The following is a 25,269-nucleotide window of genomic DNA, read 5'->3' on the forward strand; positions in this document are numbered from 1 at the left end:
TGTTTGACTGTCATGGCAGTGAAAACATCTGATTCTAGATCTAACTATTTTGGTGGCTTCAGGAACAAAGTAAGCACAGAAAATCAAGTTTTAGGCTTGACTGAATTTGGAATATAGCACATTTCTTCATGTCTTATGAAAAACAAGGAGTTGACTTCAGACTGAAGAAATTTTCATTGATAGAAGCACCTAAATTCTAAATTGGCTTGAAGACTTGTTTAGACCTGATATGTTGTTATTGTTGTTCAGTCACTAAGTCATGACTCTTTTGGGACCCCATGAACTGTAGCCCACCAGGCTCCTCGTCCATGGGATTTTCCAAGGAAGAATACCAGAGTGAGTTGCTGTTTCCTTCTCTAAGGGATCTTCCTGGACCAGGGATTGAACCTTGTCTCTTGAATTGGCCGGTGGATTCTTTACTGCTGAGCCACCAGGGAAACCCTGAGACCAGAGAACCAGTCCAGTAAAGTAAAAGCAAAGTAAAGTGGAGTTGCTCAGTTGTGTCCAACTCTTTGTGACCCCATGGACTGTGGCCCACCACACTCCTCTGTCCATGGGATTTTCCAGGCAAGAGTACAAGAGTAGGTTGCCATTTCCTTCTCCAGGGGACCTTCCTGACCCAGGGATCGAAGCCGGGTCTCCTGCATTGTAGGCAGATGCTTTACCATCTGAGCCACCAGGGAAGCCCCAACCAGTCTAGTAAGTTGTGTAAATAAATGATCTACTGCTGCTGCTGCTAAGTCGCTTCAGTCATGTCCGACTCTGTGCGACCTCATAGACGGCGGCCCACCAGGCTCCCCCGTCCCTGGGATTCTCCAGGCAAGAACACTGGAGTGGGTTGCCATTTCCCTCTCTATTGCATGAAAGTGAAAAGTGAAAGTGAAGTCGTTCAGCCGTGCCCGACTCTTAGTGACCCCATGGACTGCAGCCCACCAGGCTCTTCCGTCCATGGGATTTTCCAGGCAAGAGTACTGGAGTGTGTTGCCATTGCCTTCTCCAAATGATCTACAGGCAGTGAGAAAGCTGCTGTCCAGCTCCCTCTTTCTTGGTCTTAGTGATGAGGTCCCCCCTGCCACTGCTCCGAATGTGATGCAGCATGGTCATGCACTTGCCCTGGGGCAAGGCGCAGTGAGCAGTTTTGTCTGCTCCGTACTGTGCAGACCCGCTGTCACCTGTCACAAGCAAATAAGCAGCTGTTTATTTTATCTTCTGCTGCTTCTTAACATGTTTTTATATACCATATTATTACACTTAATATTGTGTATAGAAAGTGCTCAATAACTTATTTTTTTTAATTATCAATCTACAAAAGCGTTTTCTTCCTATCCTGAGACTCTTTGAAGGTCCCTGTCACACAGCAGTTATGCACTAAATACTTGGATAAATTCCATTTCTTTACTGGAGTATACTTTATCTGGAGAAAGAAAAAAACAAATCCATTTTTTAAAAAGTACCTTTGAGAAAAGCTTATTAGCCATCACCTTAGAATATAATAATGTATGTGGTATAAATGAAACAAGTAGGGCAGATAAATTTAGTTTCTTTGGACTTGAGAGTGAAAAGCACATGTACCTTTTTGCATAGCAGGCTGAAAATGCATGGATTTGCTATAATCCAATACGAGAAAAATGCATATATCCTTATAAAACCAGGACTTTTAAAACTACTTTAAATAAATGTTTACCAGTGAGAATGTAGGATGGATTTGATTCTGTTGAGGATACAATTTATTATTATATTTCAGTTAATGGTGACTTTACTTGTTCCTCATTTGTCACACAGGGAGATATTTTAAATATTCAGTAAATTGATGTGTATGTTAGTCCTTTGGAAGCTGGTTTGATTGATATTGAGTGTTTTGTTGTTATAACAATATAATGCCATTTTCTATGAATATTTGAAAAGGACTGCTATGGTAAATAACCAAATAAAGGTAATCAAGATGAAATATTCTAGTTGTGCTTTAAATCTCATTTACAATTACATAATCTTTATATTTTATAATTCTAACTATAGTAAATACATCCTTGGTTCCAAATACTGTATACCTTGAAAACTATAAATGACTTTAGGGATGATATAATACTCAATATTGTCCTATTTGTATGATTTGGAAGATAATCTATTTTTTTTCCTTTTATTTAGTACCTACTGATACTAAACATTTACTGGATACCTAGGACTAGAGATACAAAAAGTAGCATTTCTTGGATAAAAATGCCTAACATAGTAGGCAAAATAGACATGTAAATGTTTATGTCAATTTCTGTTAACAGCTGATTAAATATGTTGCATTTATTAACTTTTAGCTAATAGCAAGTGAAGATTTAGAGGTTTAAGTATTATGCCCACTATCACAAAAGGTATTAAACTGGTAGAGCTGGAGGTATATGTACATAAACATACACACCTGCACATAATCATACACCAAAAGATTCTGAAGAAAATATACTCTGTTCTTCTCTAATTGCACTTCTCTGATCATTTTCAGATAGGCTTGCTAATCCCTTATACTAGAAATAGTGGGTACAGAGCAAGTCTTCTCTGACCCATGTTTCAAACTATGGGAATCAATGGGTTCACGTAAGGGGGATATCAGCAGAGAGGTTTTAGGTTAGCAAACCTAGCAGGAAGGAAAACTATTTTCAAATAGGAAATTCTGTTAGAATTCTGATACCTAGCATGATAAACTTTGTGTCCATGGAGAAAATTTACTGCTAAGGTCCACACAGAAAAACATCTATTTCTGCTTTATTGACTATGACACAGCCTTTGACTGTGTGGATCACAAGAAACTGGGGAAAATTCTGAAAGAGATGGGAATACCAGACCACCTGACCTGCCTCTTGAGAAATTTGTATGCAGGTCAGGAAGCAACAGTTAGAACTGGACATGGAACAACAGACTGGTTCCAAATAGGAAAAGGAGTTCGTCAAGGCTGTATATTGTCCCCCTGCTTATTTAACTTATATGCAGAGTACATCATGAGAAACGGTGGGCTGGAAGAAACACAAGCTGGAATCAAGATTGTTGGGAGAAATATCAATAACCTCAGATATGCAGATGATACCACCCTTATGGCAGAAAGTGAAGAAGAACTAAAGAGCCTCTTGATGAAGGTGAAAGAGGAGAGTGAAAAAGTTGGCTTAAAGCTCAACATTCAGAAAATGAAGATCATGGCATCGGATCTCATCACTTCATGGCAAATAGATGGGGAAACAGTGGAAACATTGGCAGAGTTTATTTTGGGGGGCTCCCAGATCACTGCAGATGGTGACTGCAGCCATGAAATTAAAAGACACTTACTCCTTAGAAGGAAAGTTATGACCAACCTAGACAGCATATTAAAAAGCAGAGACATTACTTTGCCAACAAAGGTCTGTCTAGTCAAGGCTATGGTTTTTCCAGTGGTCATGTATCGATGTGAGAGTTGGACTATAAAGAAAGCTGAGTGCAGAAGAATTGATGCTTTTGAACTATAGTGTTGGAGAAGACTCTTGAGAGTCCTTGGACTGCAAGGAGATCCAACCAGTCCATCCTAAAGCAGATCAGTCCTGGGTGTTCATTGGAAGGACTGATGTTGAAGCTGAAACTCCAATACTTTGGCCATTTGATGTGAAAAGCTGACTCGTTTGAAAAGACCCTGACACTGGGAGGGATTGGGGGCAGGAGGAGAAGGGGGTGAGATGGTTGGATGGCATCACCGACTCAATGAACATGGGTTTGGGTGAACTCCGTGAGTTGGTGATAGACAGGCAGGCCTGGCTTGCTGCGGTTCATGGGGTCACAAAGAGTCGGTCTCGACTGAGCGACTGAACTGAACTGAAGGTCCACAAGGTCAAGCCAGTATATCCAAATCTAGTTGTAGGAAATGCAATCACGGAAAGGCAATGTGAAGTAAAGATATAAGAAAAATGCAGACACATCAGTGCCCAAAAGCAAAGGTTCACTTGTTTAGAGACCTACACTATATCACCTGTTGTTACAGAATGGAGTATTTATTTGAAGGGGGTATTTGTGGACAAAGAAATTTAGAATTCTTCACAGCTACTTTTTAGCCCACTTTTTCATAAGGAACCTTAAATTAACCATTCCCAATATGCAGAATCTTTAAAGAAGTAGCTGATTAAAGAAAGTTAAAATTAAAAAAGAGGGGGGAAAAGAGGATGAGGAAAATATATATACTCTGTGCTTCTCATCTAACTCCACTTCTCAGCTCATTTTCAGATAGGCTTGTTAATCTCTCATACTAGAAATAGTGGGCACAAAACAAGCCTTTTTTGATGCATTTTTGATAACTAACCCATCATCTGAGGAGAGGGAAGTCCCAACATCAAAGTATAAGAGCAGGGGCAAGGCTCAACGGGTCATTTATTAGTTTTTACTTCCTCAAATGGTTATTTAGCTCCTGCTATTGCCAGACAATTTGCTAGACTCCGGAGACATGAGAGTAAATGGGAAAGTCCTGATGAAAGAAAACAGGACTCCATCTCATCTTATTTTTATAGCCTTAGAGATACCATTCTCACTGCCATTTTTATTTGAATGAAAATACCCTGAAATTGCAAAGCAGATTACTTTAAGGAGTAATTGCTATTTGCAACAAGGTGAGTCTGAACTTTCTAAATGCATTATATTATCAAGAAATGCAAAACTAAATCAAGTTTTGAGGCTAATATTTGATCTGTCATTCATTACACTATTTCACATTTGTGTCTACATCAATATATTCCTCATTTTTCCATCTACTCCTCTTTAGAATATTTTTATTTACTTGTTTTTAGGCTGTGCTGAGTCTTCGTTGCTGTGAGGGCTTTTGTCTAGTTGTAGTGAGCAAGGGCTACTCTCTAGCAGTGGCGCTCAGGCTTCTCTTGTTGTGGAACCCTGATTCTAGGGTGAGCAGGCTTCAGCAGTTGTGACATGTGGCCTCAGTCATTGTGGCTCCTGGACTTTTGAGCACAGGCTCAGTAGTTTTGGCACGTGGACTTACTTGACCTATGGCGTGTGGGAGCTTCCTGGATCAGGGATCAAACCCACATCTCTTGAATTGACAGGTGGCTGTTTCTACCAGTGTGCCTCCAGGGAAGCTCATCTACTAATTTTTGAGAAGTGAATGTTATAAATTTAGCCTGATATTAACAATGATGAGACTTTTATCTTTTTTAAAATTTTGCATTTCTTTATGTGATTTTTCTCCTGGATCAAAGTGTCCATTGACTGGGGGATGGGATGTCTTATAAAAGAAAAAAGTAGTTTTCAAATAAAGTGGTATTCACTTCCAATATTATCTACCTTAGCAACTTAATATGTGCTTGTCATTGAATAATTTTTTAAAATTACCCTTAATCTCCATGTCTATAAATTAGTGAATAAGGATACCCAACTCACAAGAATAAGGGTATAAAAAGTTGGCATTATTTAAGTTCTTTTATGTTGATTAAAGGGAACTGATCCAGAATAAAAGTCTAAATCCCGAGGCAACAGTTATGAAATATTTGAAATGGTTGAACACTTCAGGAATTTTGTGCTTTAGGGGTAATCTTAAAATTCAAATTAGCTAATTGTTGCCCAAATATGGATAGTCATAAAGAAATAAGATCTATTATGGAAAATAATTTGGTAAGAGTGGAAAAACTAAAAACTGTGAATAGAGATTTGAGTTCTAGTTCTATATCTGGAAGCCTTTGCATACCGCTTTTCCCCTCTGAAAAAGGCTGTCTCGTCCATAAACAGTAAAGTTGGGTTAATTCTCTGAGGAGGGACCTCTAGACCTAAGAGTCTGTCACGGGCTCTCTCATGTTGAGTCCCGTCTCCTTTAGCCATTCTTCAAGTATAAACTTGAATAAATTCCTGAATTTAGTATAGTCTTACTTATTTTAAAAATGCTTTCTTCAGTTTCATCTTTCAATAGAAAGTTGTAATGTAGTTTACCTGTTGTTGATAATAAGGAATAGTTGTAGAGATACTGGGTTCTGGATTTTGTTCTTTAGAAGGCATACACAAAATCCTGCCTGAATGGTTGGCTTAGATTTCTTGGATTATATGAATTAAATTAGGTAGAGATCTTAAGGAAGTGAAAGTCATATTGTAAGCAATCAATATTAACTATCATTACTGTTAGTAGTATTAGACTGAGTGCTAATTTATAATGTTTTTACAAAATTTAAACTGATATTTGCTATGCATTTTAATTACATATTTAAGGCATTTTAATTACAGAAAATTAAAAAATAGGAATAAATAAAACATCAAGAATAAAAAAAAACATTATCTGTTAATATATTCTTACTCTCAGGGATAAAATCTATTAATATTTAGCTATATACAATTCTATATTTTCCTATATACATATACTCATATTCCTATAGAGACATGCATATAAACCATTTTGAAACATAAATAAGCTTTATAATAAATAGTTCTTGTCACAAATACTTTTGACAGTTTTTGGCTGCATATTTTTTTGAGAAGGTGTATCATAATTTATTTACTAGAATTATATCATTAGACTGTTAGATTGCTTCTAACTTTTCAGTTTGATTAACAATGCTATAATAATGCTATAATGAACATCCTTTTGTGTGTATATGGTCTGTGTGTGTATGTACATATACATGTACATATGCATCTACTCACATATATGTAGATATGTATATATATGTACTTATGTATATATATGTAGATGTGTGTGTGTGTGTGTGTGTGTGTGTGTGTGTAGCTACTTCCTACAGGTAAAAACTCAGAATTACAAAGTCAAATGGAAGTCTTCCTAGTGTAGTAAGTCTTTTGTAATGAAATAATTTGAATGCTCACTCATTACAACCAAAATGGCAGAATTTCCTCCTTGTCATCATCAATTTTTCTTTCCAACTCAGATGAGATAGTGTACACATCTCAGTTCTAATGGAATTTGTATACCAAAGAAAAAAATCAGATACTTGAAAGATATGCAGAATAATATACAGGTTAAATGAGCAATTTCAGAAGATAGGTTTTTGAAGTTAGGAACATCAGTCACAGGTACATAATGATTGAATAAATTTGAATAAACCTAAATTTAAATAAAAAGGGGGACCATTTAAAATCACCAATGAAGGCACTATCCATTAGCTTTAGAGAGTATTTACTAAGTCCCTACAAAGAAGGAAAATAACCAAAGAAACCTTAACTTTTACACTTGGAATGAGATATAAATCTCAAGGATGTTGTTTTATGAACTGAATTGTGCAACTTCCATTGAAGCCCTAACCCCCCAAATCTGACTATATTTGGAGATAAAGAAAGTAATTAATGTTAAATGAGGTCATAAGGGCGTGGTTCTATTCTGAGAGGAAGGCTGCTGCTGCTGCGGCTGCTGCTGCTGCTGCTGCTGAGTGGCTTCAGTCGTGTCCGACTCTGTGCGACCCTATAGGCAGCAGCCCACCAGGCTCCCCCGTCCCTGGGATTCTCCAGGCAAGAACCCTGGAGTGGATTGCCATTTCCTTCTCCAATGCATGAAAGTGAAAAGACAAAGTGAAGTCACTCAGTCGTCTCCTACTCTTAGCGACCCCATGGACTGCAGCCCACCAGGGTCCTCCATCCATGGGATTCTTCAGGCAAGAGTACTGGAGTGGGATGCCATTGCCTTTTCCCCTGAGAGGGCTAGTACCCTTATAAGAAGAGGAAGAGATACCAGAGATGTCTTTATCTCTCTAGGCATGCACAGAGGAAAGGTCATGTGAGAACACAGAAAGAAAGTAACCCTCTGAAAGCCAGGAAGAGAGCATTCATCGGAAATCAAATCTGTGTAGGCACCTTGATCTAAGTCTTCTAGCTCCCAGAACTATGAGAAAATGCATTTCTGTGGTTTAAGCCACCCAGTCTATACTGTTATTATGGTAGGCTGGGCTGAATAATATACCACATGAAGTTTGTATGTAAGCTCATTTATAAAGCTTACAAAAATCCCTGTTGATTTTACTTAAATCTGTAAATGGGCTATAAGTTTAATAAATAAGAGTTCAGTTCAGTTCAGATCAGTCGCTCAGTCGTGTCCAACTCTTTGCAACCCCATGAATCACAGCACGCCAGGCCTCCCTGTCCATCACCAACTCCCGGAGTTCACTCAGACTCACGTCCATCGAGTCAGTGATGCGATCCAGCCATCTCATCCTTTGTCGTCCCCTTTTCCTCCTGCCCCCAATCCCAGCATCAGAGTCTTTTCCAATGAGTCAACTCTTCACAGGAGGTGGCCAAAGTACTGGAGTTTCAGCTTTAGCATCATTCCTTCCAAAGAAATCCCAGGGCTGATCTCCTTCAGAATGGACTGGTTGGATCTCCTTGCAGTCCAAGGGACTCGCAAGAGTCTTCTCCAACACCACAGTTCAAAAGCATCAATATTTCGGCACTCAGCCTTCTTCACAGTCCAACTCTCACATCCATACATGACCACAGGAAAAACCATAGCCTTGACCAGACGAACCTTTGTTGGCAAAGTAATGTCTCTGCTTTTGAATATGCTATCTAGGTTGGTCATAACTTTCCTTCCAAGGAGTAAGCGTATGCAGATTAAAAAAACCACATAGCCACTGTTTTTGTTCACAGGAAGATACGACTTCCTGTAGTTGGATATCACTACATTAGTAAAGATATCTAGGTAGGGGAGTTTATCTTTAAGACTCTGTGGTGAACACTGTATCCTCCAGTACCACTCAGATTCCTCATCCCTGAGACACACCTTTCCCCAGTTGCTAATGCTGATGTCAGGCCATAGCCTTTTTAAAGACTTCAGCTATCAGCTCCTTCAGAGATTGCCTTGGCTGCAGAGAGCTGCCACACCCAAGGTCAAGCCCTTTCCTGGCATGACCCACACTGAATAACTAATCAGTCCAGGAGTATAAGGTCCTGGACCTTGATCCACCTTGGGACAATGCAGAGGGGCTATTGGGCTACAGTCCATACAGTTGCAAAGAGCTGAATATGACTGAACACTGAGTGCATTCTAGCTCCAGAACTCTCTGTGTGGGTGCAGAGGCTGTAGTCGACCGTATACTTGACTTCTCCCTGCGCCAAACAAATTCTACTTCCCACCATCCCTTCCACAGGTGTTGCTCCCAAGGGCACATCTCAATAAACACCCTGCATGCTAAATTCCATTTCAGACTTTGCTTCCCTGGGAACCTAACCTGCTGTAGAGAGTGGGTAGAAAAGGTTATAATAATATTTGCAGGTGTTACAATTGCATCACTGCCTGATTGCTTTTGCTCAAAACAGTCCCCAGAGGGAACCCAGGTCCCCTATGCCAAGCCATTTGGCTCACAAAATTACAGATCTAACAGTTGTAGCATAGGACTATATAAGGCTAATTTTTCCCATTCTAATTATGCAATGTGTATAAGAATTTAATAATAAGTACCTCTTAAAACAGCAGTTTCATCACTAGCATCATTATAGGTCATTCTGTTGAAAATATACTGGAGAAGGGCATGGCAAGCCACTCCAATATTCTTGCCTGGAGAATCCCCACGGACAGAAGAGTCTGGAGGGCTACAGTCCATGAGGTTGCAAAGTGTCGGACATGACTGAGCAACTCAGCATATTGAAAATATAGACTAGGAACAATGCTAGATATATGGATAATCAAATTATACTTAGAGATCAAATAAAGTAAAATTCCAATTGCTGTTGAGACTTTTTTCAAGTAACTATAATATTCACAAAGTATATCTTCCCACTCACTTATAGAATTCTTGGTACCACTTTTGCTTTGAACCATTTATTGTGTATTGGGATATAGCCGATTAGCAATGTTGCAATAGTTTCAGATGAACAGTGAAGGGATTCAGTCATACATATACCTGTGTCCATTCTTCCCCCAAACTCACCTCTCATCCAGGCTGCCACATAACATTGAGCAGAGTTCTCTGTGCTATACAGGTCTTTATTGGTTATCCATTGTCAATACAGCAGTGGATATGTACACGCTCGAGACCACTTTCATTTCTCATTGCTCTCTTTTTGCTCCTCCAGTGTCAGCCCCTCCACCCACCGCCTAAACCAAAAGACAAGTTCTTTCCATCTTGGCCATGTCTTCAAATTCATGATCTGACACTTTCTTCCTATGTGACCTTGATAAAGTCATTACTTTCTCTGAGGCTTTCTTTTCTTTTGTGTAAGACAGGAGGAAACTAACTACCATAGCTGTAGTGTACATTAAGTGAGATTAATGTATGAAAAATGCAGACCATGGTACCTAGTATATGCCAGGTACATAGTAATTGGTTTTTTTTTTTTTTTTCCCCTCAGTTTCTTCCTATAAGAAATGTTGAGCTCTCAGATAGAAAAGACTCTAGAACCCATTGAAAGTAAGTGGTGCATGCACTGAGGTAGGGGGCAATCTTTCCCTATTTTGTAATTAAACTTCTATTATTGGACACTTAACTGTTTGGTGTACAGTTGAGGACAAGATAAAGCCTCTTGATTCAAGGAGTTTATCAAAGAGTGAAGGAGTTACAGATAAGAAAATAGCAGTGCGGGAGAAAGCAGAGTGTTGACTACATATGTATAGAAAGAATAAGATGGGACCATCTTTCTTTTCTTTTATCTTTGTTTCTTAAAAACAACATTCAGAGGGAGAGCTAGGTTGCTGCTTTTGGATTAACATAAAGGCACTGTAGACTATAGGCATGAGAAGCTTGCTTCCTTAGAGTAAGGAATACAAAGGCTCAGCCAAGGAGAATTGCAAAATATCTCTAATTAACCACCAAGCACATTCCTTAGCTAAAACACCTGGCCTTTCTAAGCCTGACACCTGTCTTTTTAGTACTGCTAATAATGGATAAATGGTTTTAAAAGAAAATATGGTTCTAAGTGGTGGTTTTGATGAAATAGAGGCTTTTGTAAATTGAGGGGAAAGAAAGTATATCTTTATGAACTGTTACCTCAAAGTGAAAATGTTAATTGCTCAGTTGTGTCCGACTCTGTGACCCTATGGACTGTAGCCTGCCAGGCCCCTTTGTCCATGAGATTTCCCAGGCAAGAATACTGGAGTGGGTAAGCCATTCCCTTCTGCAGGAGATCTTCCCAACCCAGGGATCAAACCCAGATGCTGCATTGCAGGCAGATTCTTTACTGTCTGAAACACCAGGGAAGCAAACTTAAGCACTACTGGTGTGCCGAGTAGTACACACATTATAAGAAGATGAAATAGAGTTGTAAAGGAAAGAAAGGAGAAAGAAAGGGTAAGGTATTAAATATGCAGCCTGTTACCTGGACTCCTCACCCTACCCCCATGCAAAGGGCTCTGTATTTTCAAGTGAGTATCGTTAAATCAACACAGTTTTATGGAAACCTTTTGACTTTGAAATAGATGAAAATGTCATTTCCTTGCCTTATTCTCTTTTGGTCCTATGAAAAGCAATATGATTATACAGCATGGTGTACACTATCATTTTGATAGGGAAGAGATTAGTCCTGGTTTATGAGAGAATACTCTTCATACTGTTTGTGGGGTCACAAAGAGTCAGACACGACTGAGCTGAACTGATGATAGTGTAACACTCTTTGGGATTCGATACAGCATGAAGGTAATAAAAATGAGGGTTATTTTGCTTTAATTTATCACCAGGAATAAAAGAGAAAAGATACCAAACCAAAATGGAGAAGGAAGGGTGGATAGAGGGCATATTGTCAGAAGACTGAAAGCGGTGCAGATGGTGTAAGAGGTGAGACAGAATCGAATAGAAGAAGGGAAGGAGGAAAGAAAAGGCGAGGTGTTGAACACGTGTTTAGAACTTAATGTTTCTTCTCCTATTAGCTCATTGCAATCATAGGATATGCAAAGACCCTGAAGCTCAGAAAATTTTGTTGCTTGCCCAAACTGACCTCGCTAGTAAAGTTATGGGATTGAGCCCAAATCAGGCACAATCCACGGACTAAGCTTATTATTGTTACACGTCCCAGATTTCTGAACAACCACTGCTGCTGCTGTTGCTAAGTTGCGTCAGTCGTGTCCGACTCTGTGCGACCCCATAGAGCCCACCAGGCTCCTCTATCCCTGGGATTCTCCAGGCAAGAATACTGCAGTGGGTTGCCATTTCCTTCTCCATGAACAACCACTACTTGCCTGTTAAGGAAATTGGTAACAGCCCTTCTAGAGATTATCCTGAAGCAAATCCATCATATGCTGTGGCTTGAGTGTCTGTGACTTCAGTGTTTTCTCTAACATCTCCACCATGGAGGGAAGTGTGATGGTCAAAGAGGGGAAAATACTTGATAAACCCAGTTGGATGCATTAATTCAAGTCAAAGTTGATCTTTACTAGACACAATATTTTCCTCTTTTCCCAGATTTCAGTGTAAGAAGACTACTAGACACAAAATCTTCCTCTTTTACCAGATTTCAAGGTAAGAAGACTTCTATATACTATTCTCTTGGGTCAAAAAGTGTAGAATACACTATTTTTTCCTCAGTTGCCTAAACAAAAGGCCATCCTTCCTGCTCCCACACTTTTGCTCCTGCTGTTTCCTATGCCTGAAATATTTCTTCCTTCTGCATACTCCCCTCTGCCAGCACACACACCCTTGTGGATCCCAGCTGCTCTTTTAGGTCAACATTCTTTCATCACATCAGAAGGAAAGACGAGTTCAGATCTGTTCTTTCCATTCTAGCTCTCTAAGTACTAGGTAGCACTTTTGTTTTTTAAATCACATTGACCAGAGTTGTAAATTCTGCATAATTCATGTGGATTTTTAAGTTTATGCCTGCTTCTCACAAACCCCACAAGAACAGAGGCTGTATATTTGTGTTATTTTGATTCTCAGGAATGTAGCTTAACCAGAAGCTCAAGTGAATGAATAGTAGTTTCAATACTTTTTTTTTTCTGCCTTTCCTAGTGAACACACTACCATGGGAAAGCTACATTTTTTTTCTCTTTCTCTTAGTATCTGAATAACCTTGTTATATATTGAAAATACCATGAGCTTCTGCATACTCTCATTCTGAATCCTAGTTCTGACACTCAATGTTAGACTTTGTGTAATTAATTTACTTCAAAGACTCTGATTATTCTTCTATTAAAGTGGATATAAATTCATATCTTATGATTGTTCCGACTCTTAATGACATATTGATACATCATACGCCATGAGTAACTGTGCATTTCTTAATTCTACACCATGTTTTGTTTTTTTTTTTCTTACAAATAAGGTTGATGGATATGTAAGTTTTTGAGTTATTGGTGCAGTTTCTTCCCCCGGAGCATTAACTGGCTTCTAAAGGTTCAATTTGACATAAGTTCATTAAGATCAACATTTTACCTCCTCCTGGAAACCATTCTTAGCTAAAATGTATTGCTAGTTTAATAACTGTCCATAATCTCTTTTGATCCTACCATATGCTCTTTTTAATTCTATTTTTCTTTTTTTTTAATTTTAATACAATCCTAATTGTTTAGAATATATGTATTTGCCTTCTTTCATTCAAATAACCAGGGACCTTGCTAGGTTTTGTGGGATAATACAAGAATGATAATTGGAAAAAAGCGTACCATTCATCTTGCAGTCTGTTGGCATAGGCAGAGGTTGAAACAACATAGTAGCAGGGTCATATTAATAAGTGATTCTAGAGATATTTTGTATAGTATGGTTACTATCTATCAGAGACTATATAAACACCAATGACAGATATCTTGAAGGAAAAAAAAAATATACGTACAAAGCCATGATAATATGAAAGAGGATGGTGGGTGTTAGAATGACTGCAGTATCTAAGGGGTGATAGGCTTATGCAAGAGATGAGAATGTTGAGACTAATTAGATGGAAAGCTGAGCTAGATCGTAGAGATTTTGCCAGTTGTTCTATTGAGTTGGCCAAAGGTTCTTTTGGATTTTTCCATAACATAGTGAAAAGTGAAAGTTTTAGTCATTCAGTCATGTCCAATTCCTTGCGACCCTATGGACTGTAGCCCACCAGGTTCCTCTGTCTATGGTATTTCACAGGCAAGAATACTGGAGTGGTCTGCCATTCCCTTCTCCAGGGGATACTCCCAACCTCAGAATCAAACCCTGGTCTCCTGCAACTGCAGGCAGATTCTTTAAGATCTGAGCCACCATAGAAGCCCATAATATAACGTAGCATCTTATGAAAAACACCTGAATGAATCTTTTGCCCAAGCTAATATAAAGTTTGTTTTCTAAAAGCAATATGATACCAAAAGTCTTTCGGCAGGAAAACAACTGATCTCATGCCTGTTTAAAAAGGCAAAATTTGTCTCATTTAAAAATATTGTCTTTTTCTTAAAATCATGTCTTACATTAAGGCAAATGCCACATTTTCTCCTTTTATGCATTTCCCTAAGCATTTACAAATAAATAGGTACAGAATGGTCCTCAACACATCATATATGTTGTATAGTATGCAAACTAATATTTAAATTCCTAATAAGACTTATAAGCTATTGCAAATAACAAAACAAGATACTAATTGTGTTAAGTGTTTATAGGTAGAGCTTTACAGACTTGAAGAGCTTTTATATAGATTGTGTGCTTTGCTCCCATGATCTTCCTCCTCACGGGATGGGAAAGGAGGAAGCCAAATATTGAATACATGCTTTGAAATCCTAATAGGGCTTTTAGACGTGGCCAACCTTGTAAATGCCTTTAAAATTGGGATTATATGGAAACCAGAGGCCTCCAGGGTATCCTCGAGTCTTGTTCTGTCCCGTCATATTTTTATTCTTCCATATCCACAAGATCTTGTCAATAAGATGAATGCTGATGTACCAGCATCTTGAGCTAAAGACAGAGCTCAAACATCCAAATTGATGCATTTTTTATCAGACCAGACAGTAGCTATAAAATCAAATCAAAACAAGAGTCTGAAAAGTGTTTTTTGCTGGTTCTGTTAGACAGTCCTTCAGTGATTTTATCATTCTATTTTAAAGAAACTGAAGAAATGAAAGAGGGATTTGGAGACAAGATGCTCCTGTCATGGACTGTACATCTTAAAATTAGAGAAAGAAAATGTGAAATTTATCATAGTGAAGAGTAAAGTTTTAGAACTCAGAATGTAAAATTCTGCACCCTTTCCCTTCCTATCTTTCCCTCCCTTCCTCTCTCTCTCTCCCTCACTTTCTCTGTGTCTTGCTCTTTTTTTTTTTTTTTTTTACACTGTCTCACTTCATTACATTATATTCATTACATCAGTTGATGTAGGGACTCTTCATATTTCCCACAAAAGCAATTATTAAGCACTTATTTTGTGACAGTCATTGTAATAAACACTAGGGAAAAAAAGAAATAAGACTGTAAGTTATGGAGAGAGTATAAATTTCCTTTGTACCCAAAGAAACTAGCAATACTTAAGTTTCATGAAATAAAAACAGTAAGAACTTTAAAAATGGTAGTAATAAAATTAATAATTGAGTGTTTGATATATGTCATGGTTTTCAAATTTGATCACCAAAGCAACAGCATCAGCATTAGAATTAGCCGAGCTACAATGAGGTATCACCTCATACTGGTCAAAATGGCCATCATCAAAAGGTCTGCAAATAATAAATGCTGGAAGGGGTGTGCAAAAAATGGAATCGGCCTACACTGTTGGTGGGAATGTAGGTTGGTACAGTCACCATGGAGAACAGTATGGAAGGTCCTTAAAAAACTAAAAATAGCATACTAGGGTGCATATACCCACTCTGGGGTATAAATCTGAGAAAACTCCAATTCAGAAAGATATATGCACTCTAGTATTCATAACAGCATTATAATAGCCAAGACGTGGAAGCAATGCAAATGTCCATTGAAAGATGGATGGATAAAGAAGATATGATACATATATGCAATGGAATAATACTCGGTCATATATGCAGCATGTGGATGGGCCTAGAGGTAATCATATTAAATGAAGTAAATGAGACATAGAAAGACACATATCATATGATATCATTTATATGTGAAATCAAAAAAAGTATACAAATGAACTTATGGATAAAACAGAGATTGACTCACAGACATAGAAAACAAACATGGTTAGCAAAAGGGAAAGTGGGAGGAATAATTAATTAGGAGTTGGGATTAACAGATACACATCTCTGCTGCTGCTGCTGCTAGGTCGCTTCAGTCGTGTCCGACTCTGTGTGACCCCATAGATGGTGGCCCACCAGGCTCCCCCATCCCTGGGATTCTCCAGGCAAGAACACTGGAGTGGGTTACCATTTCCTTCTCCAATGCATGAAAGTGAAAAGTGACAGTGAAGTCGCTCAGTCGTGTCTGACTCTTAGCGACACCATGGCCTGCAGCCTACCAGGCTCCTCCGTCCATGGGATTTTTCCAGGCAAGAATACTGGAGTGGGGTGCCATTGCCTTCTCCAACAGATGCACACTACTATATATAAAATAGACAACCAACAATGACAGGAATTATACTTAATATTTTATAATAACCTATAATGGAAAAGGAGCAGGAAAGGAATAAGTATGTAACTGAATCAATTTTCTGTGTACCGGAAACTAACACAGCATTGTAAAGCAAGTATACTTCAATAAAAATTCACAAAGAAATAAAAAAGAAAGAACTCAAATAGTTTTCTGGTGACACATTTAAGATTTTTTATAGTAGTATCATACCACCTGCAAACAGTAACAATTTGACTTCTTCTTTTTCCAATTTGAATTCTTTTTATTTCTTTTTCTTCTCTGATTGTCATGACTTGGATATTCAAAACTATATTGAATAAAAGTGGTGAGAGTGGATATCCTTGTCTTGTTCCCAGTCTTAGAGGACTTGCTTTCAGCTTTTCATCATTGAGTATGATGCTAGCTATAAGCCTGTCATATATGGCCTTTATTATGTTAAGGCACATTCCCTCTCTATTCACTTTGTGGAGAGTTTTATTTTAATCATAAATAGGTGTTGAATTTTGTCAAAATCTTTTTCGTCATCTATTGAGAAAATTATACCATATATCTGTAATTCTTCAGTTTGTTGATGTAGAGTATCACACTGATTGATTTGTGGATATTGAAAAAATCCTTGATATCCCTGGGATAAATCCCACTTGATGTTAGTGTATGATCCTTTTAATGTGTTGTTGAATTCAGATTGCTAGTATTTTGTTGAGGATTTTTGCATGTATTGTCATCCATATTATTATTTGTTGTTATTGTTCAGTCACTAAGTCGTGTCTGATTCTTTTTGACTCCATGGACTATTGACCTGCAATTTTCTTTCTTTTTTTGTCATATCTTTGTCTGATTTGGGACTTCCCACATGGCTCAGATGGTAAGTAATCTGTCTGTAATGCAGGAGACCCAGGTTTGATCCCCTATTTGGGAAGATCTGCTGGAGAAGGGTAGGGCTACCCACTCCAGTATTCTTGCCTGGAGAATTCCATTCCATGAACAGAGGAGCCTGGTGGGCTACAGTCCATGGGATCACAAAGATTGAACATGGCTGAGTGACTAACACTTTCACTTTTACTTTTTGTTTGGTTTTGGTATCAGCATGACAGTGGCCTCATAGAATGAGTTTGGGAGTATTTTTTCCTCTTCAAATTTTTGAATAATTTCAGAAGGATAGGTGTTAGCTCTTCTCTAACTGTTTGATAGAATTCACCTGGGAAGCCATCTAGTCCTGGACTTTTGTTCTTTGAGAGTTTTTCAATTACAGTTTCAAACATTAAATGCTGGAGAGGGTATGCAGAAAAGGTAATCCTCCTAACACTCTTGGTGGGAATGTGAACTGGTATGGCCACTAGACTCAACAGACATGAATCTGAGCAAACTTGGGGAGACAGTGAAGGACAGGGAAGCCTGGCGTGCTGCAGTTCATGGGGTCTCAGAGTCAGACATGACTTAGCAATTGAAGAACAACAATATGATCTAGCAATCCCACTCTTGGGCATATATCCAGAGAAAACCATGGTTTGAAGGGATACATACACCCCAACATTCATTTCAGTGCTGTTTACAATAGTTAAGACATGGATGCAACATAAATATTCATTGACAGATGAATAAATAAGATGATGAGGTACATATATAAAATGGAACACTGCTCAGTCCTTAAAAAGAATAAAATAATGCTATTTGCAGCAATATGGTTTGAACTCGAGATTATCATACTAAGTGAAGCAAGTCAGACAAAGACAAATGTAAGATATCACTTATGTGCTTATGAGTGGAATAAAAAATTATACAAATGAACTTATTTATAAAACTGAAATGGACTCACAGACTTAGAGAACAAACTTACTATTATTAGGGGGAAGGGTGGTGGAGAGGGATAGATAGGGAGTTTGGGATTGGAATGTACACACTGCTATAATTAGAATAGATAGTCAACAAGGACCTAATGTATAAGCACAGGGAAGGATGCTCAATATTTGGTAACAACCTAAATAGGAAAATAATTTGATAAAGAATAGATACAAGTATATGTATAAATGAATCACTTAACTGTACACCTAAAACTAACACAACATGATTAATCAACTCTGCTCCTATAAAAAATAAAAAAAAAAAAAGAAAGAAAGAAATTAAGCATTCAGGCTTCCCTCGAGACTAACTAATCAGAAATTGTGGGGTGGAGTCCTGGAATTTGTTTTTTAATAAGCCCGCAGGTGATAGAATTGGACACTAAAGTTTGAGAACCATGTCTCTATGTTTAGCAGTTTACATGACTCATCTAATTCTCATAAGCCTTATGAGTCAAATACTCTTCTAGCTTTGCATTAGCTATCTATTGCTGCCTAACTAATCATCCCAAAATGTGGTGATTTAAAACAACAGCAATCGTTGTGTCATTATCGCTCATGATCCTGGGGTTAAGTAACCTCACTCACAGTGTGCTTTTACTCACTCAAGGTCTCTCATATGATTGCGATCAGATGATGGGGCTGGAAAGATCTGAGGGCTCACTTACTTGCTCATAAGTCTATGGCCTGTGCCATGAAGACTTAACAGCTGGGAAGCTGAAAGAGCTGCAGCTCTTGATGCAACTCTGTTTCTCTGTAGTCTCTTCATCCTGGTAGCTTCACGGTAGCTAGGCTTCATGGAGGACAGTTTTAAAAGCAAAAATCCAAGGGGAGAGAGAGAGAGAGAAAGGAAAGTAGAAGCTGTATCACCTTTTATGAGTGAGCCTGGAAAGTCACATGGCATCATTTCCCCATGCCTACTAGCCAGGTGGTCACAGAGGCCTACCCAGGTTGAAAAGGAAGCATAGACGCCACCTTGTGATGAGGGAAGTGGCAAGCTTTGAGAAGAACTAGAAATATGGTTACACTAATCTTTGCAGAATATAATCTGATACAATCTCCATTTTTCATCTAAGGAAATGAAGATGGAAGTAGGGTAGATACCTTGCCTAAGACTTAGTGAGGAAATGGTTTTGTTGTTCAGTTGCTAAGTCTGTCCGACTCTTTGCTATCCCATGAACTGCAGGCTTCCCTGTCCTTCACTATCTCCTGGAATTTGCACAAACTAATGTCCACTGAGTCAGTGATGCCATCCAGCTATCTCACCCTCTGCCACCCGCTTCTCCTCCTGCCCTTAATCTTTCCCAGCATCAGGGTCTTTTCCAATGAGACAGCTCTTCCCATCAGGTGGTCAAAATATTGGAGCTTCATCTTCAGTCCTTCCAATGAATATTCAGGGTTGATTTCCTTTAGGACTGACAGGTTGGATCTCCTTGCAGTCCAAGGGACTCTCAAGAATCTTCTTCAGCACCACAGTTAGAAAGCATCATTTCTTTGGTGTTCACCTTCTTTATGGCCCAACTCTCATATCTCTACATGACTACTGGAAAGACCATAGCTTTGACTATATGGACCTTCATTGGCAAAGTGACATCTCTGCTTTTTAATAAGCTGTCAAGGTTTGTCATAGCTTTTCTTCTAAGGGGCAAGAGCTCTTTAAATTTCATGGCTGCAGTCACTGTGCACAGTGAACAGAGATTTAAACTGAGAGTTAGCAATCTTTATCAGCATGTAATAATGATTTACATGATGTTTCCTCTCAACTAAGTATACATGGAATATTTTACATTGATTGTTTCTCTTATCAGCAGCCCAGTGAAATCTATATGATTACTTTTGCTGTTTTGCAGATGGGGCAACTGACTAGGAGTTAGAGAAATAAAAGAGCTTTTCCAAATGTTCATGCCTAGTCCTTTGTAGTGCCAGAATTTGAATACAGGTGGTATTTCTCCAAAACATGAATTCAAGCATGGCACTATGTTACTGGTATCTTTATTACATATGATCATTCATATCATGTGTATACATATATATATATATATATATGTTTGTTATGTGTTTTAGTGTTTTCTGCAACTTCTGCCTTTCCCAATATATAATATCATAATTGTTTCTTATTCCTATAATTTGAAATAAATTTCCATGCTTTAAAAAGCCTACATTTACCCTGATTGAGGGATAATACCACGTCCTCTAAAAGTTGTACTGAAAGATTAATGTGATGGCTTAGTCCAGGAAGAAGGGCAGAAAGTTGGCAAAGACAATAGGGATTAATTGAGGAAACTTGACATACTTCTGCTAAAAAAAAAAGAGAAGAAATTAATGGAGGATCAAATTGATCCCTGAAAGTATGTAAGTAGTAATCGTGGGGAAGAGTCTAAACTTATGTGTAGCTCTCATGACAAAAAAATATATAAAACTAATGGTTAGATACTTCAGGGAGGCAGATTTTGATGTAGAACAAAGCCCTTTATAGTGAGGACTGCATGGCAATGAAATGGATTCCTACAAGGTACATCTCTACCTGTGGTTGAAAAAAAAGGCTGAAGAGATCAGCTGGCTAGTTGAAAATACCACATAAGAGCTTCCAACATTGGGTAACTTGTCCAAGGAGATGGCATAGAAGATTACTTCTAGTCCGAGGATTCTAATGTTATTGGGCAATTTGTTGAGGAGGTCCCTGCCACTGGACAGATGTGCAACAATCAGGCCATTGCTTCAGGCTTAGTGAGCATTAGACCCTTGAGACTACAACAAGTCCCACTGGGAGTATGCCAGGTTGACAAGAGAAGAGAAGCTGTAGTGGGCTGGTTGGACATGTCAAGGCTTCCTCTTCTGGAAGTCCAGGCAGCCATCCCAAAACTGTCTTCTTTCCAGATGACAACTTTAGGTCCAAGGAGACAAGATCAGGAGGTATAGGGCTGCTCTGTCTTAAAACCCCATATGCATAACTTCCAGAATGACCACCACATATTCATGCAACACATGTGGTATGCAATACTCAGAGAATCTCAAAGCATGGTGTATTCATCATGTATTTATAGTTTGTTTATAGTTCTTCCCAGTCCGGCTGTAGTTTAATACTCAGGGTTATTTCTTAACATTAGCTGTGTTGCCTGTCAACTTTCTTGTTCTTATCAGCTTTTTCAGGGAAGTTGAGCTAGAGAATTAATTCAAGGTCAGGTTCTCATGAAGCAGGGGTGGTATTTCATTGACACTTTGCCAAGAGTAGTAGTCAGAAATGTAACATAATATTAACCCCATTTTAAAGTGCTGGCTACCATGTCAGGCTCTCTCTAAACAGTGTAAATGCAAGATTGCATTTGATACTCAAAGCATCCCTGTGTCCCAACTATTATTTGTATCCCCATTTTATATATGACAAGTTAAGTCTTGAGAGACTAAGGAATTTTGCAAGGTCATCCAGCTAATGACAGAGTCTGAATCTGGACCTGAATCTGTCTGCAGAATCTGAGCTCTTAACCACTTGCTTACTGTCTGACTGTGTATTGACCTTCACCTCTGTTGTCAAGAAGTTTGCTAGGAGCTAGGGATAAAGAATTGAAGAAGACACATATGGAGCCCATATACTATGTATAGCAATAACCTGTGCATATTTACAGATTGAAAGTGCCCAAATACTAAATTATATAAGTGTCACCGATGCCAGAGATGTGAGCAATAAACTATTAAATTAGCTTCCTAAATAAGATGACTTGGGGTAAACAGGACCAGCCCACAAACTCTGCATATTCCTTGTGTGTGTGTTAGTCACTCAGTCATGTCCAACTCTTTGCGACCCCGTGGATTGTAGCCTGCCAGGCTCCTCTGTCCAGGGAATTCTCTAGGCAAGAATACTGGAGTGGGTTGCCATTCCCTTCTTTCCTAGATCTGATCAAATAAAAGAGGCAAATGAAAATTTGAGTTACTTCTTTGAGCCATTGTACTGTTTCTCCTGTAATTTTGGAAGATTTTGTGAAATTCTTTATTATTACCTCAGTAGAAAAAGAAACAAGCACACTATTCTGTACTATATTCTTTTGAGGAATGAAAGTTAATTTAATAGTAGTGGTTACTTCAAAATAAATGAGTTGTAGCTATACCTTGATTTAAGAAAAATAATGCAAGATTACATACAATTTCTTTTTATCATGACTTTGACCGGTGTCCCATGGACACACCTGAGTCCTCATTCTCAGTCTTGGCATGGGAAGATGAAGATTTATGGATTCAAAAGTGGCCTCAGAGTAGTGTTGCCAGATAAAATTCAGGGCATTCAGTTAAATTTGAATTTCTGATAAACAGTAAACAAACTTCTAGTATTCCCCCTTCTCAGATGGTGCAATGGTAAAGAATTTGCCTGCCCAATGCAGAAGACATGGGTTCGATCCCTGGGTCAGGAAGATCCCCTGGAGGAGGAAATGACAACCCACTCCAGTATTCTGGAGAAGGGAGTGGCTACTCACTTTAGTATTCTTCCCTGGAAAATTCCATGGACAGAGGAGCCTGGTGGGCTATAGTCCAAAGGGTAGCAGAAGAGTCAGACATGACTGAGTACACACATTCCATTCAGTATATCTCAAATATGAATAAGACATACTTTTATTAAAAAACAGTTTGTTTTTGACTAACATTCAAATTTAGCGGGGTGCCCTGTGTTTTTATTTGCTAAATCTGGGAATTCTACTTCAGGGATCCAGGTGCTTGGCATTGCCAACTTAGTTTTGCAGAGCTGGGATATACTCTGCCCTCTGGGAACTCATTTCTTTTTTTCTCTAGCCAGTAAATGTTTATAGAGGGCCTGCTGTCTGACAGGTCAAAGATGGAAGCACATATTGATACAGTTATAGGTGATTATAATGTAAGGTGGAAAATATTATGAAAGTCAAGAAATGCATCAATTAAAATGATGAGTAACTGCTGTGTAACTCCGGGAACTTTACTCAGTGCTCTGTGGTGACCTAAATGGGAAGGAAATCTAAAAAAGAAGGGATATACGCATATCTAAAATGGATTCATTTTGCTGTACAGCAGAGAATAACACAACATTGTAAATCAGTCATACTCCAATAAAAGTTAATTTTAAAAATAAATAAAATCATTGGTATGTTAAAAAATGACCACGAAATGGTCAATATTTATCAAGTCACATTCTCTCTGCAGATACTCTGTTGAGCACATAGACACATTTTTTCCCTAGATCTTCACACTAACCCTGTGAAGTAGGTGCAGTTTTTCATATATGGAAAAACTGAGATGTGAGACTTGGAGGTGGTAAGTCACTCACACTTCTGCATGTGGACGATACGTGGTGGAGCCAGGGAGGAAGCCTTGGGCTTCTTAATTCCAGAGTCTGAGCTATATACCACACTAACAGGGCACTGGATAAATACAGTTGGCCAAGAAAGACTCACTTATGAAAATACCTTAAATTAGATTTCATAGAGCAGTTAGTAAGGGACAGGTCAATAAAATGGGTGATGGAAGTGAGGACAGAGTTGAGAAAATGCTCTGCCTGAAAAGTAGTGCACATATGGAGAAAGGCACAAAAAGGGACAGAAACGTGGGTAGGAAACCAGATGGTGTCATTCACCTTGTCAAGAAATAGTTTCTGATTGCTCCATCTTGGGCAAACACTGATAATTTCTACTTACAGAGAACCATAAGTTAGGATCACTTTATTTTAAAGATAAAGATATTGTGCAATCAAATACTTAAAAATTAGTGTTGTCCCCAGGGTGAATATAATAGCAAATAAGAATGATAATAACCATGATGATAATGTACAATTATTTGTTATGACCAGAAATGATTCAAATTACTTTACATGTATTAGTGTATACAGTTTCCTCTGTATTAGGAATACAGAGGAAATGACTGTATTCACAGTAGCTCTCTGAATTAGTTACAAATTTTGCCTAATTTTAAAGGAGAAAAAAATGGAAGGATGGTATGTTAAAATAACTTGCCTGAGAGTGACACTTCTGAAAGAAAATGTTCAAGTTGTAGAATACTCTTCTACGTTCTAAATATCCTTATTTGTCAGCTGATTCATGGAAGTCTGATTTTGTACTAGAAAGGCTGGGTATTCAATGTGCAGTGTACAATAATCCTAGCAGCCTAAAATCCAAACACACACAATGAATTTTACATAATGATTTTATTTCAACATGTTTTTCTTTTTTTTTAATTGAGTGCTGACTCAGGGAAAAGCATGCCAGTTGGAAACCTTCTAGAATTCTTTGCCTACGCAGATTTTCATATTCAGAAGGCAACAGGAGACAAGAAACAGCACAGACTGCTGCAAATGAAGTGCTAGGCGTATTTAGATGTTGGGCGGCTGGGAGAATACTCAAAGGAGGCAGGTCGTGATCAATAAATGAGATGTCAATGGGCAAATCCAAAGAGCTTAGTAAATATTTCAGACATACAATTGTCTGATGGTCATATATTGTGTGCAAGGAAACAACAGTGAGGAACTGATATAAGTAAAATGTAAGACTAGGTGACTTCTTCTTTGCACTAAATTATTAATTGTGTTATCACAACACAATGAATGGACATTATTACGCCCATTTTACAGCCAGTGACTGAGGCATAGAAAAGTTATGTGCAGTGACCAAGGACATAGAATTACTAAGTAGAAAACAGTATTATTACTAATGATCACTTCTCTTATCACAAAGACATATCTACTTCTCATTGATTAACTTATTCCTCAAATAGTTAATCAATTTATGTGGAAGCATATGTATGTTGTGGTAAACAAAGCAGCCACAGTTCCTGACATCATGGGGCTGTCAGTCTACAGGTTCTGTCATCTGATCATAATTGTTTGTTTCATTTTTTTATTTTTATAGTTGTGAATATTTTGTTTTATCTAGCTTAGAGCCCATCTGTTCTATATTCAGGAAAGATGGAGGTATTGGCTTAGACTCTAGCTAGATAAGATCCAGGGCAGAAAGTATTAAAAAAAAAAAAGTCTCAAATTTGTGTGACTATCAATCTGGTAAATTGTCCAAATGCTACATGGAAAA

At 38.2% G+C, this 25,269-nt stretch overlaps 1 protein-coding gene across 1 annotated transcript in view; it reads left to right on the forward strand.

The window, feature by feature from the left end:
- Positions 1-25,269, forward strand: part of TENM4 (teneurin transmembrane protein 4) — a 3,327,204-nt gene that overhangs the window by 624,933 nt on the left and 2,677,002 nt on the right. The window contains exon 3 of the mRNA XM_070782510.1: positions 12,327-12,383. The gene's annotated coding sequence lies outside the window, so the exon portion shown is untranslated. The remainder of the gene's footprint in view (positions 1-12,326; positions 12,384-25,269) is intronic.

Source organism: Bos indicus, chromosome 29 (genome assembly GCF_029378745.1).
Source record: "Bos indicus isolate NIAB-ARS_2022 breed Sahiwal x Tharparkar chromosome 29, NIAB-ARS_B.indTharparkar_mat_pri_1.0, whole genome shotgun sequence".
NCBI classification, from domain to species: domain Eukaryota; kingdom Metazoa; phylum Chordata; class Mammalia; order Artiodactyla; family Bovidae; genus Bos; species Bos indicus.